Genomic DNA, 12,789 nt, shown 5'->3' on the forward strand with positions numbered 1-12,789 from the left:
ACTCAGGTACCCGCTCCCCGCCCCTACAGCCGCCGGCTCCTGCCTGACCCCGGGCGGGCCCCACCCCACCGCACCCCACCGCACTCGGGTGTTCGCGGGGCGCGTGGGAGCGCCCCCGGGGTGTGAACAACAGACTCACGAGCAGCCGCTTGTTGCTCCCGCGACATGGGGAAGTGAAAATGAAATAGACTTTTCGAGAAATGATGAAAGCAGCGCTGCCTGCCAATGAACGGCGGCGGCGAACTTCCGCACCTCCCGGCCGGGCCGCCCGCCCGCCCCCGCCCCCGCCTCCCGGTTGCACAAGCGGGAGACAAACACTGGGAGGAAGGGCGGAGGGAGGCGGGCGGAGGGCGGGCGGAGGGAGGAGGAGGGCGGGGAGCGGGCGGGCGGGCGGCGCGGCCGGCGCAGGGCGGGGGGCGGGGGGATTTCCAGCCTCGGCTCCTCGCAGTTTCCTCTCCTTGTTTTGCTTTCGATCTGGACTGTTCTCAGGCCAGCCGGGGAGTAACTTTTAGTTTTGCTCCTGCGATTATTCAACTGACGGGCTTTCATTTCCATTTCACACACCCTAGCAACCCTCAAACCTTGCGGAATTGCACTGGTAGCGTGAAAAAGCACACTGAGAGGTAACATTTTTCAGATACTAGTTGTGCCTGTGCGTGTGTGTTTTCCTGAGGGCATGTTTGTGAGGCTCGGAGGGGACGTGTGTGTGTGTGTGTGTGTGTGTGTGTGTCCGTCCAGATGGTCTGACACTGTGTTTTGCAGACGGAGAATGCTGGGGTTCATCAATATTAATACCGGTTTTTGGAGGATCCGTCGGCGCTGTGATGGAGCATTTGCTTTTAGGGGAGGCAGGTTCTGCTGCTGCTGCTGCTGCTGAGGCTGGAAGGAGGAGGAGGAGGAGGTAGAGAGGGAGGAGGAGGAGGAGGAGGTCGGTGGAGGTTTAATTTCACTTTTGGATTTGCAGATGCGGAGAGGTGGCTCCATGGACACAGACCTGCTCTGTGTGGTTCCGCGCCCCAGGTGTGGGGTGTGTGGGGGTGCAGGTCCGCTGGAGTCGGGCCTCCTTTTACAACAAAATTACCGTGTGCAAGTGTGTGCTGTGCACGGACGCCGTCGCCTCCGGATCCGCAGGCGGGGAGCGGGTCCTCGGTGCCCGGCGGCGGCGCCTCCGCAGGCAGCCTCCGGCGCCCACAAGCAGGGACCCCGGTCCGCCCGCTGCCTGCGCCCCGCGCCCGCGGGAGAGGCGCCGCCCGCCGGGGCCCGAGGAAACTTGCCGGGGCGCCCGCCCGCCGTGATCGGGGAAGGGTCGCGGGCTCCGAGCGGGTCTGGTCGCGGGGCCTGGCCGGTGAAGCCGGGCTTCCGCGGGGCCGGGCCGCCGCTCGGGAGGGACAGCGCGTCCTCCTTCCCGTCGGCCGGCGCCCGGCCCGGCCCGGCCCTGGGGTTCGGTCACGGCACTTGTCCCGGCGCGCGGGGGGCTCCGGCGGCGCGTCCCGGGAGGGCGCAGCGCCGGGGGTCATCGGCCCTGGCCGCGGCCTAGCGCCGGGCGCCTCCCGTCCCCGCAGCGCCCCGGGCGGCCTCGCGCGCTGGGCCTGCCCGGCCTCGGCTACGGAGCGGGCGAGGTGGGGGCGGGGAGCCCCGGAGGACCGAGCGGGGGTGCTCTGCTGGCACGCCCGGGGGCCCGCGTCCTCGGGGGACCTGGGGCCGCAGCAGGGTGGGGACGGGAACGCCCGCCCCGCGCCCTCCGACCCCGCGCTGGGTGCCGAGTGGCACCCGCCCGCCGCGCGCCGAACATGGTTGGTGCCGAGCCACGGCCGCCACTTCCTTTCCGCCCGCTCGGCCGGGCTCGTCCCCGGCGCTGCCCGCCGCGGCCAGTCGTGGCGCCCGCCGCCCGCAGTGCCCCGGCCCCGGCCCGGGGGTCGGCTCGGCGCGCCTTTCCAAGTTCGGAGGGTCCCCGTGTTCCCTCGTCCTCCTTCCCCGGACGCACCCGCAGCGGCCGGGTCTCCGTGCGGTGGCCGCCCTCGCCCCTCGCCCCTTCGGAGGGCAGAGGGGAAGGGGGCCGGCAGCCCGAGCCCGGCGCAGAGGCAGCGTTCCCGGCACCGGTTAGGCGCCCGGGAGGGCGGTGCAGGCGCGACCCCTGCTCATCGGCGCTCAGGGTGCCTCCTGGGCCAGACCGGAGAGGTGGCCGGCCACACACGGGCGGCTCGGCTTGCACTCGGTTTACACAGCGGAGTTGGGAACTTGGGGACATTTTACCCGCTGCCTGGCTCTCCAGTCCCCTCCCTCCCCCCTCCCTCCGCTGTGGGCAGTGCTCCCCGTCCTTGGCCAGGGAATGAGAAAACGCAGAACCTCGCTCTAGACCAGTGGCCTTCCCCACCGGCCTCCGGCTGCTCGGAGCCGGTCTGCTCTTGATGAATGGCTGGCGAGGGTGGAGGATAGTTACATTTCCTGTTGTGGATTTTCAGGAATCGCCAAGGTTGCTGTCAAGCCGGCAGTCATTTATTAGTTTTCAGACCGATTGCAAATAACGTTGGAACTTAGCAGCCTGCAGAGCTTGGTGTTCAAGGGCAGGTGCAGACAGGGGTCTGGATGGTCTTGATGTTAGACAGACGCACACTCCCTTACCAGGGCTGGAGGGCGATCCCTGTTTAACTTCATCAGGCAGCAGTTTCAGGGTTCTCTAGCTTTTTCAACCTCCAATCTATCCTTCCTCCCTCCCTCCCTCTTTTTTTTTTTTTTTTTTGAGAGGGCGGGGGTGGAGGTGTGGGGAGGGAAGGAACCCTAAAAAATCCTGGAAAAATCTATTTTTTTTAGGAAACTTCAGGAGATGGACTCTGTAGAACGTAAAGTGGCCTTTCTAAGGGGTAACCTTGAAACATCTATTGACTGATGTGGCAAAGTCCTGAATTTCACTGCAATTAGTGAGTGATTATAATTTATAACAGCCTGTTGCGTAAGAAGTTAGATTTTGGCCTCATAGATCAAAGAGTGCTTGTCTGGTATGATTTGTTACTGCTTCCTAATATTAAACATTTATATATTTCATTCTCAATGAGTTGTCTTTTTCCTGTTGACCTTGAAAAGTCAGAGATAATTCCACAGGTCTCAGACGGAATTACCTGTAAAAACGTCATCGTAATCAAGAGGAAGGGTTTGTAGTAAAATTGGGAGCAAGTTATGCTCAACAAATGGTTGTCTAAAAGTCCTGGCAGCGCTGAACTCTGGCCTCACTTTCTCTCCCTCTGCTTTCGGAAATACTGTATTAGGCAGATGCCCAATATACCACAGCTAGTTAAAGGTGTTGAAACTTAGTGGAAACTTTGAAACTTTGGATGTTTAACATTTGATGTGCAATGATAGTCTCATGTTTGCAAGGCCATTGTATTTTTATTCTTAGTATTATCGCGTGTACGCTCTGTTGTTTTTAGAGAATTTTCATGCAGTTTCCTTTTGATAGAGACCAGACCACTGAACTGTAAATGGGATATCTGGGGCATGGTTCCATTATATGCTTTATACCCAAAAGGGCTTAGAGCAGACAAAGGCCTGTATTCATTTAATAAATTTCCCTAGAACATTCACTATGCCCCCACACAGTGCTGGACTCTGTGGGTTCAACTGGGAGGAGGAAGACAACATCTGTACCCTCTAGAGAGATTGCGTTCTAGTTAGTGAGCTGTCAGTACACAACTAAAAACCAAACATAGTAATTATCATTTGGGGTCAGTGCTATGGAAGGTAATAATAATAGTTAACTGTATATCTGATATAGTGTTGCTTTGGGGAAACAGATGAGGTACTGTGTATGAAAGGAGGTTGCATCAGTTACAGTAATCTACCAATGTGGGAGGCATTAATTTATAGAATTCTATCAGATTATTATTAATTTTAAAAAAAACAGGAAGCCCTGACTACGGATTAAACACTGACTTTCTCTTATAGAATTTTCAGCAAGAAGGGATTTTGCTTATTCTGAGACTACCTAAATAATGGTAAGGGATTAAATACGGAATAACTTTTATGTACAGTATCAAAGTATCTGACAATGAAATATGGGATTGTCAGTGATTTTTTTTTTTTTTTGGTCAGAAGAAAAGTTAGATGGTAGTCATGGAGACCAATGATATGGAAATAACAGTGGTTGGACCGATGTATTTTCCCTCTTTATATCAGAGAAAGATCTTCCTAAACTCACTGTGCTTTAGTTTGAATCTTCTTCATCGTTGTCTCAGACTCAGTTCACTAGCTGTTATTACAGGTATGCCTTAACTCAGTGGTCGGCAAACTCATTAGTCAACAGAGCCAAAGATCAACCGTACAACGATTGAAATTTCTTTGGAGAGCCGAAAACGACTTCTGCGCATGGGCCACGAAGTTTCAATTGCACTGTACGTGCGCGCCCGCACGTGGTATTTTGTGGAAGAGCTACACTCAAGGGGCCAAAGAGCCGCATGTGGCTCGCGAGCCGCAGTTTGCCGACCACTGCCTCAACTGATTTTAGTATTTTGTTACGACATCTTTAAAGGGACTCAGTTAACTTGTATTTATTGAATGCTTATTATGTGCCCAACACTGTACATGTGAAAGTAATGTGAAACATGTAAAATGTTCTAGGGACATTTATATGTGAAAATAAAAGAACAGATAGTATATATTTATAATATGTAGCATAAAAATACATAAGTAGTATACAAAAATAGTATACATTGCTATGAAATGCCAGTTATTATTAATAATAAAGTCATTTCTTTCACCTGTATGGGACACCATGTTCCTGCCCACACAGGGGTCAGAGGTCAGGGCTTTCTGCCTGCCCCATTTGTGCCCTGGGTTTGGCCCTGGGTGTGGGTGATCAGTATTTGCCCCAGGCATGGTGGTCGTCCTGGTGGGAATGGGAGTGAGAAGGTTTGATAAAATCTTGATTTTTCAGAAAACAGCAGTAAATTACCTACAGGGCCCACAGTGAAGTCTGAAGCCAGTACTTTATGGAAGGCACCCGAGGCAACGCACCGCCCCGCAGGCAGTGAAGGCCGCAGGCTCCCGTTGCCGAGTTGTAACCGTCCCAGGACTGGGCCCGGCCTCACGGGACGTGCAGGAGGCCCTGGTTGCTAGCATTTTACCTCCCGTGATCCCTTTAAAATGATTTCCCCGCTCACCAGGCCCATCTTTTGACAAATTGTCTCTGAAACAAATTGTGTTTCGTCGGGGAGACTTCATATGCCCGTTTTTGTTACTCAGAAACACAAGGACTCCACTCGGAAGTCCTGGTTGATTCGAGAGAACCGGAATCATCAAATCTAGTGGATCTCCTTCCAGGCAAAACGTGATGTGCTGGGCAGCCTGGGACGCGGGTTTCTGCCTGAGCGTGTCATCCGGTGAGGCTTCCTGAGGTTTTGGTTATTCTGAGACGCCATAAATAATGGTGAGGGATGAAACGAGGAATAACTTCTATTCGCCCAGCTTCCTCCCACTGCCATCAGGGACTGAGTTCTGCTTGGGATCCAGGGACCCCAGGACATGAACTATGCCAACTTTGTGCCCTTATTTCATTTATTTATTAAATGTTTGTGACAGCCAGCCGTGTCCAGGGCTCTTGTGTAGTTGGGGGTGGGTACATGAAGTCGAAGTTCAGAGGCCTGGAGTTGTTTTTCAGCTCTCAGTAACTTGCCAGTCACTTCCTCTTTCTGGACCTTAGTTTTCCCATCTGTAAATTGGGCCTGCATAGTTCTGTCATCTTTGGACGGGACTGTGTGTCTCAGAATCACCCAGGAGGAGGGGGCCTTTAGGAATCACACAGGAACCTTCCGATTTGCAACTATCTACAGCCCCTTCCTCTCCAGCCCTAGGGAACACCCCGCTTCCCCCCAGGAAGCCTCTGGCAGTCACGGGGATGTCCTGAGTCCCCCAGCCCTGTGGTGTGTGGGCCAGAGCAAAGTGGAGAGGCGCTGAATCCAGGATCTCCTCCCCGAGCCAAGCCTTTTTTATTTTTTCATTGGCTCAGGGGCTGTGCTATGGAGGAAGGTAAGCAGATGGAACCTGTTATCCACATTTCAGACGGTGCTTGGAATAGGGAATCTGTGGCCGCTCCCTGTTGGCTCTGCCCATGTTGACCTTGCTTTTCACATAAAAATGGCAGTATTGTTGTGGTGGTGAAAGTTTGAATTTTCCATTCCGAAGAGGCCAGAGGACTTGGTCTCTTTGTCTAGAAAGGACATAACGAGTTAGGGCTTTGTTTTGTTTGTTTCTGTTTTGGCTCACATTCCTCTTTTTACTTAGTAGTTAGTGTCAATAAGCAAGAAAGAAGGAGAGTTGAGCACAAACATCTCTGTCTCGTGCCCTGTGCACATGCCTGTAGTCCCTGTTTTTATGAGAAACAGAAGGCTGTGCGGTTCTTTCTGATGATGAGTCTCAGCATTTTTATCTCAAGGGCAAGACCAATTTAGTTCAATGAAATACCCCCCCCTTTTTTTTTTAGGATTTTGCATGATAAAAGCCTGTCCAGCTTTCATTAACAAACATTTTTGAGAGTTAACTACTTGCTGTGTAATTTTCACAAATAATTTCTTTTCAGCAGACTTAGCCGTCTATGGCTATCTGTGTAGTAGCATTTGATACTCACCAATGTGATCAAGGGAAAGATGAGTTCCAATTTAATTTGTTCTTGAGATTATGAATGTCAGGTTTTTGTAGGATCCAAAGAAATACTTTATAGATAGAATACACTGTCCTGGCCCTATAAGCTTAGAATCCTAATCTTCCCCACCCCTAATTATATAGATTTCAGAGAGGAAGGGAGAGGGGGAGAGAGATAGAGATAAAAACATCAACGATGAGAGAAAATTATTGATCAGCTGCCTCCTGTACATCCCCTACTGGGGATGGAGCCCGAAACCCAGGCATGTGCCCTGGCCAGAATCGAACCTTGACCTCCTGGTTCATAGGTTGATGCGCAACCACTGAGCCACACCAGCTGGGCAAGAATCCGCATTTCATGAGATTGACATTTCGAGTGAGAAGGAACTGCATACAAACTGCCTTGTTTCAGGTAGTATCTAGCGTGTTATTTTTAAAGAGAGCTTTTTTGTTGTTGTTCTTCTCCTTACCCTAGAATTATTGGAGACGATGAGAAAATGACAGTGGTGAGAAGGGTGTCCTCACACCTAGGAAGGTGTTAGTGGGTGTGTGGAGTGGTGGACTCACAGTGGGAAGGGAACCGAATGGGTGACCGTTGGGGGATGAGGTGATGAAAAGGTAGAGAATAGAACTGTGCCTCCTGAATTCTTGAGCGGGAAAGAGAGAAGGAATCGGGCAGGTATATTTTTGTCTTGCCACGTATGTCATTGAAAGCATTTTGTAGGTGGTGGGAGCAAATTGGTAGTTAATGGATTGTAACGCAAGGGCAAGTTGAAATACTGGAGAACTCCCCACTTCTGACGGTGGAGGTGGGCCTCTTTAACTGTGGGATGATGACATCTGATGGGAAAATGGCTAGGCACCGGCCAGCTGGTCACAGGTAAGCAGGAGGCTCTGCGTGGCTGTCACTGGGGCATGGCTGAAGCCACCATCAAGGTAGTGTTAGAGCTGGAGAGGATGGAGGAATTGCTCTCCCAACCGGAGGCCTCAGTCTCTCCCGAAATTGCCCTTGAAGGCAGCCATGGACCCTGAGAGGAAGGTGCATGTTGATAGAATAGATCAGAAATGCTGCACCAGCTCTCGTAAGTCCTCCTCTCTTCCCTCATGCTGGTCTTCCTGCTGCTGTTCCATTTTTGTCGGGTTGTAGGAGGTGACTAGGGAATTGGGAACGTAGAACGAAAGGGCCAATCCTGTGCTTCCCTGCAGGGTAGAGGGCACACGTTAGCATTGAACTGTGAGTGCCATGACCGGGTCCTGCAGGTCACTGGTTTTGAAACTAGAAGCACTCCATCACTCCATGTTGTAGTTGGACTTGTACATTGAAATTAACGTTCTGGGATTCCATTGAGTGGTATATACTCAAAGTCTTACAAATGTTAAACTTTCTGTTCTAGTAATTCCAGTTCTAGGAACTTCACTCACATGAAGTAACCAGAGATGGAACAAAGATTAGGGACAAGGATGTTTGTTGCACTAGTTTTTGTTATAGTGGAAACTTGGAAACAACCTAAATACCCAACAACAGGAACACATTTAAATGAAATACGGCACAGCCAGACCATGAGTATAGAGAGCTTATTAACTTTGTGTTTTAGCATTTAACGATGGGAAAATGTTTGTGTTAGATGTTGAGTGGAGAAAAAGGGGATATTCAATTGTGACCTTAGTTTTACTTTAAAAATGCTCGTATATTTGTATACACATCATTAAACAAACAAACAAAAAAAAACAAAACACCTGGAGGGAGACATTTGCATGGTGGGATTATAGGTGTTTAACTTTCTCCCATCCTTGAAACACTTGTATTTTCCACATTGAATACAACAGCACAATTACTTTAAAAAAAATAAATTTTTATTGCTTTTTTACAGAGAGGAAGGGAGAGGGATAGAGAGCTAGAACATCAATGAGAGAGAAACATCGATCAGCTGCCTCCTGCACACCTCCTACTGGGGATGTGCCCACAGCGAAGGTACATGCCCTTGACCGGAATCGAACCTGGGACCTTTCATTCTGCAGGCTGACGCTCTATCCACTGAGCCAAACCGGTTAGGGCAGCACAGTTACTTTCTTAAGCAGAAAAATATCCTCAAGACAACTCTCAGGTGTGCATCTGACCTCACCTCGGGTAAATGGCAGATTGGGGCGAGGGAGCTGGATGTGTCTGACGAGGATATTGTGCGTGGACTGGGCCGTCCTCGAGCTCTCTCTCCTTTGACGTGTGGAGCCAGGCTCTGGCATCAGGGCTTTCCCAGCCGGGGACACGAAAAGGTCCCGCACAGCTCCTGCTGCCTCATGATCCTCAGGTCGGAGGATCCTTGGTGAGGTTGGGTCAGGAACTGTGAAGGGCCTGGGGTGTTGCGATATGGCCTTTTTATATGTGAATACTGCGGACCCAGGACATTGGGGTAGGAGAAAAGAGTTCTTTCCTGATCTTTACAACCAGGTCAGCAGCCGGAGTGATGTTGCCACCCTGGTCCCCAGACCTAGACCCTCTGGAAGCTGATGGAACGTGGGCGTGGGTTGTACTCTGTAGGTTCTCATCCTGACCTTTTGGAATAGAAGGCTTTTACGAACTAGCGGTGTCCCTAAGGTCTGGGCGTCATCTCTTTGGAAATGGACATGCGTAGAGAGTTGGGTCTCCCTGGCACTGTGGGGACCTAGTCCAGGCTGTGCCCATTTGTCCCTCTGGAGGAGATAAGAGAGGTGCAACTATGTTTTTGGATCAGAGCAATTAGTGTAGACAAATGGCTGCAGATCCAAGTCTTGTGTCTTGTGAGGAGTAAGTGTTCCCAGAGGCAGTGAGTGCAGACATTCCCTATCTTTCTATCACTTACGTTCCTGGGCCACTGGAGCGCGAAGGAATCCAGGGACGTCTTATCCCGTCCCTCCAACCTCTACACGTCTCCCACTGGAGGAGGACTGAGTGTGACTCAATCAAAGTGACCTCTGGCTTTTTTTTTTTATAACTGAAGAACCCTCTAAACTTGTAATGTTTGTCTGAAAAAAGTGTTTAGAATAGCTTTGATCCTTTAGAGCTACCGGAGACATTTTTGGATTGTTATGAACTAAGGTTAGGCGTAGCTGTTAGGAGTTGAGAGGCAGAATGCCAAAGCACAGCCAAGACAGAAGAGAAAGTATTGATGAGGACAACACTGTCCCATAGAAATACGATTTCTAACTTTTTTAGTAGCAGTGTTAGAAAAGCAAAGAGAAGTAGCTGAAATTAATTTAATCGTGTTTTATGTTACCCAACATATCCGAAATATTATCCTCTCAGCACGTAATGAATATAAAGACTTCCATGAGACAATTTATGCTCTTTTTTTTCCCCCTTCATTCTGAATCTTCAAAATCCAATGTGTCTTGTATGCCCACGCACATCTTAATTCAGCCTGGGCACACATCAAGAGCGGAATAGCCACGTGGCTGGTGGCTGCCATCGTAGACCGTGCGGGATTAGCAGATGCAGCAAGGTGTGAAGAGAAGTATGGGGAGAAGTTGTCACACGGACCGACGGGCGGGAACCCAACCTAGAAGGACAGAAGGAGAGTCGAGTTAAAGGGGTTGTTTTGGTTATAACTGTGCCTGCATCTCCCTGTGCCTCCACCGACAAGCCGTGGCTGTCTCGTCAGCCTTAAGTAATAAAATGCTTCGAATTTCTCCAGAAGCAAAGCGCCGTGTGTGCCATTCCTATGGTGATCCGTCACGAGCGCCTTGAGTCTCTCCTAGCCTCTTGAACTGTTACGACACCCTTGACTCCTCGGGTTTTTCCACGTATAACACCTACAGGGCAAGTTACTTGAGAGCTAGGATCGCGTTGGGTTTCTTTACATTCCCTCCGTGCTTGATACCAGTAAGAACTAGATAAATATTTGTGGATTTGATTCTGAGCTGTAAGCAAAGGTTAGCTGAGGCGGCTGACTTCCAGCTTGGAATGGTTGGCACGGATCTTCTTGTGGTGGAGCCTAGTGGTACATGCGTTGAGCACATGGATGTTGGTATGTGTCGTTTTGTGTTAGGGATTTCAGTATCCGCAGGGTGAAAAATTGTTCGTTTTTTTTTTTCTTGTGTACCTAGGCCTTTAAGAAGTCTTTACCAGTCTATTCCTTTGACATTTAAGTTCCAAGGATACTAATACCTTCTTGTACATAAATAAGCTATGTTTGCTGATAAACTGGAGCTAAACATTTGGGAGCTACTGCTGTCTTGGTGGGTTCGTTAGTTATTAACAGTAACATTGTTATTAACAAACTAGAGGCCCAGTGCACGAATTCGTGCATGGGTGGGGTCCAGCCGGCCCGGCCCCAGTTGGCGGATCAGGGCAGGCCTTTTGGGAGGAGGAGACAGTGGGAGGTTGGCCGGCCAGCCCCCCACCCAATCAAGCCGGTTCTCTGGCCTCAGTGGGTGTCATAGCGACCAGTCGTTCTGGTCCATATGGCGTTCCGGTTGCTGGCTTTTTAGATATAGATACTCAGCCCCGTAGCATCTAGGCAGTGAAATTCTTTTGAAATCAAATACAGTATTTCACAGTTGCCTTCATTTGTTCTCTTGGACTGTAATTCTTGGGTAGAAGCAACAGACTTATCCACAGAGCCAAGGCAATTTATTTTGACTGAAGCCCACGTAAGAACTGCTTAGGTAGCATTTCTCTGCGAGATTCAATACGACCTTCACTGAATCATGTTAGCAGGGCCAGCAGCTAGAAAAATAAAGACTAAACCAAACCTTCAGCAAAAAAAATCCCAGCTGCTCAGTGGCTCAGAGCGTGCATGATTGCTTTCTTCCAATGAAAACACTGTAGAGTAGATTTAAGTGAATTCTGCTGGGTTTGGGGATTTGCAACTGACGGAACAGGAAAGTACAATCTTACCTTAAAACAGTAATCTTGAAAGTAAATCTTTATAGACTCTTCAAAGATTTTGTTTGTGTGGAAAAACTTAACTCATAGGCATGGTTTCCCTGACCTTTAAGGCTAATGTCCTCAGGGTAGAAGGAGGGTAGAGAATTAGACTTGAGGTGTCGTCCCAAGAGGACGCCCTGAGCATGTGGGGTGTTCTGGGGACTCCCAAGGACCCACACAGATGGCCTGCACCCCTTCTCCCCGTTGCTAGAATGAAAGTGGGAACTTGGGGGGGTCTGGGAGGCCCCAGTGGGGAATGTAGATGAACTGTTATTTCCATTTTGGGGTGTGGTCATACTGCTATTGGAGAAGTCAGGGTGAATTTAAAATATTACTGGAGAGAATTTGCCTCTCTCACAGGTGCTTTTAATACATTAAGACTTTTTTTTTTCTTCAAAGATAGGTTGCAATTTGGGAGATGGGGTCACTCAGCTGGACTTTTGATCATTCATTCAGTCAGTCATTTAACAGGCATTTATTCCAGGCTAACTGCACGTAGAAGGAGGTATTAACAGGTAAAGAAGCAATCATCTTGGCTTTGAGTTAGCTACTAGAGGATCTGCATTGCTGCTAGTCAGGAGCCTGATTTATGCTAATAAATAGAAAGCAAGATAAAACCGAACCTAGCAGCTGGGAACTGTGACCACCGCTCCAGAAGTGATTCTAGGTATCTGTGTTCCAGGGTTCTTCCCGAGGCCACAGGGCTTGTCGGGCTAGCAACAGTGCTAACGCGATGCATTGTTGGCCAACTGTATACATTTTCTTTCTAAAAGGCAGATTCTTAGCAAATCAAAGCACCGGCATAAAATAAAACAACACGCCGTTTTGTTGTTGTTGTTGTTGCTGTTTTTCTCAGTTGGGCAGGTAGACTTCAGCTGCGGTCTGGTGTCCTTGTCATTCAGGAAAACCATGTGGGTCAGCCCTGATGGTGGTCTGGGTCCCTTCCCCTCGGGGCAGACACTGTACCCAGCAGGCCAGTGCGCTAATGAGGGCTGTACCATGCTCACCCCCCCCCCCCCCGGGGCGGTGCCCGCAGAGGCTTTCTCTCAGATGGTTGGCGATGACATCACCATGAAGGGGAAATGGGCCCTTATTTAATTTAGAAAACCCGTCCCTAATTCATATTCTCTCTCTCTGTCTGTTTGGCCAGTGAATGCTTCAAGTTGCCTGGAATGGAAGGATAATTATTGTCCATAGCAGGACTGAAGGAAACAGTGGCAGCAAGTGGTGAATTCACAGGCACATGTCGAGTGCTT

At 50.0% G+C, this 12,789-nt stretch overlaps 1 protein-coding gene across 1 annotated transcript in view; it reads left to right on the top strand.

Annotated features, from left to right (window-relative positions):
- The first annotated feature begins 449 nt into the window (after window positions 1-449).
- IRF2 (interferon regulatory factor 2) overlaps window positions 450-12,789 on the top strand; it is a 75,813-nt gene continuing 63,473 nt past the window's right edge. The window contains exon 1 of the mRNA XM_008151891.3: window positions 450-623. The gene's annotated coding sequence lies outside the window, so the exon portion shown is untranslated. The remainder of the gene's footprint in view (window positions 624-12,789) is intronic.

This window comes from Eptesicus fuscus, chromosome 8, assembly GCF_027574615.1.
Source record: "Eptesicus fuscus isolate TK198812 chromosome 8, DD_ASM_mEF_20220401, whole genome shotgun sequence".
NCBI classification, from domain to species: domain Eukaryota; kingdom Metazoa; phylum Chordata; class Mammalia; order Chiroptera; family Vespertilionidae; genus Eptesicus; species Eptesicus fuscus.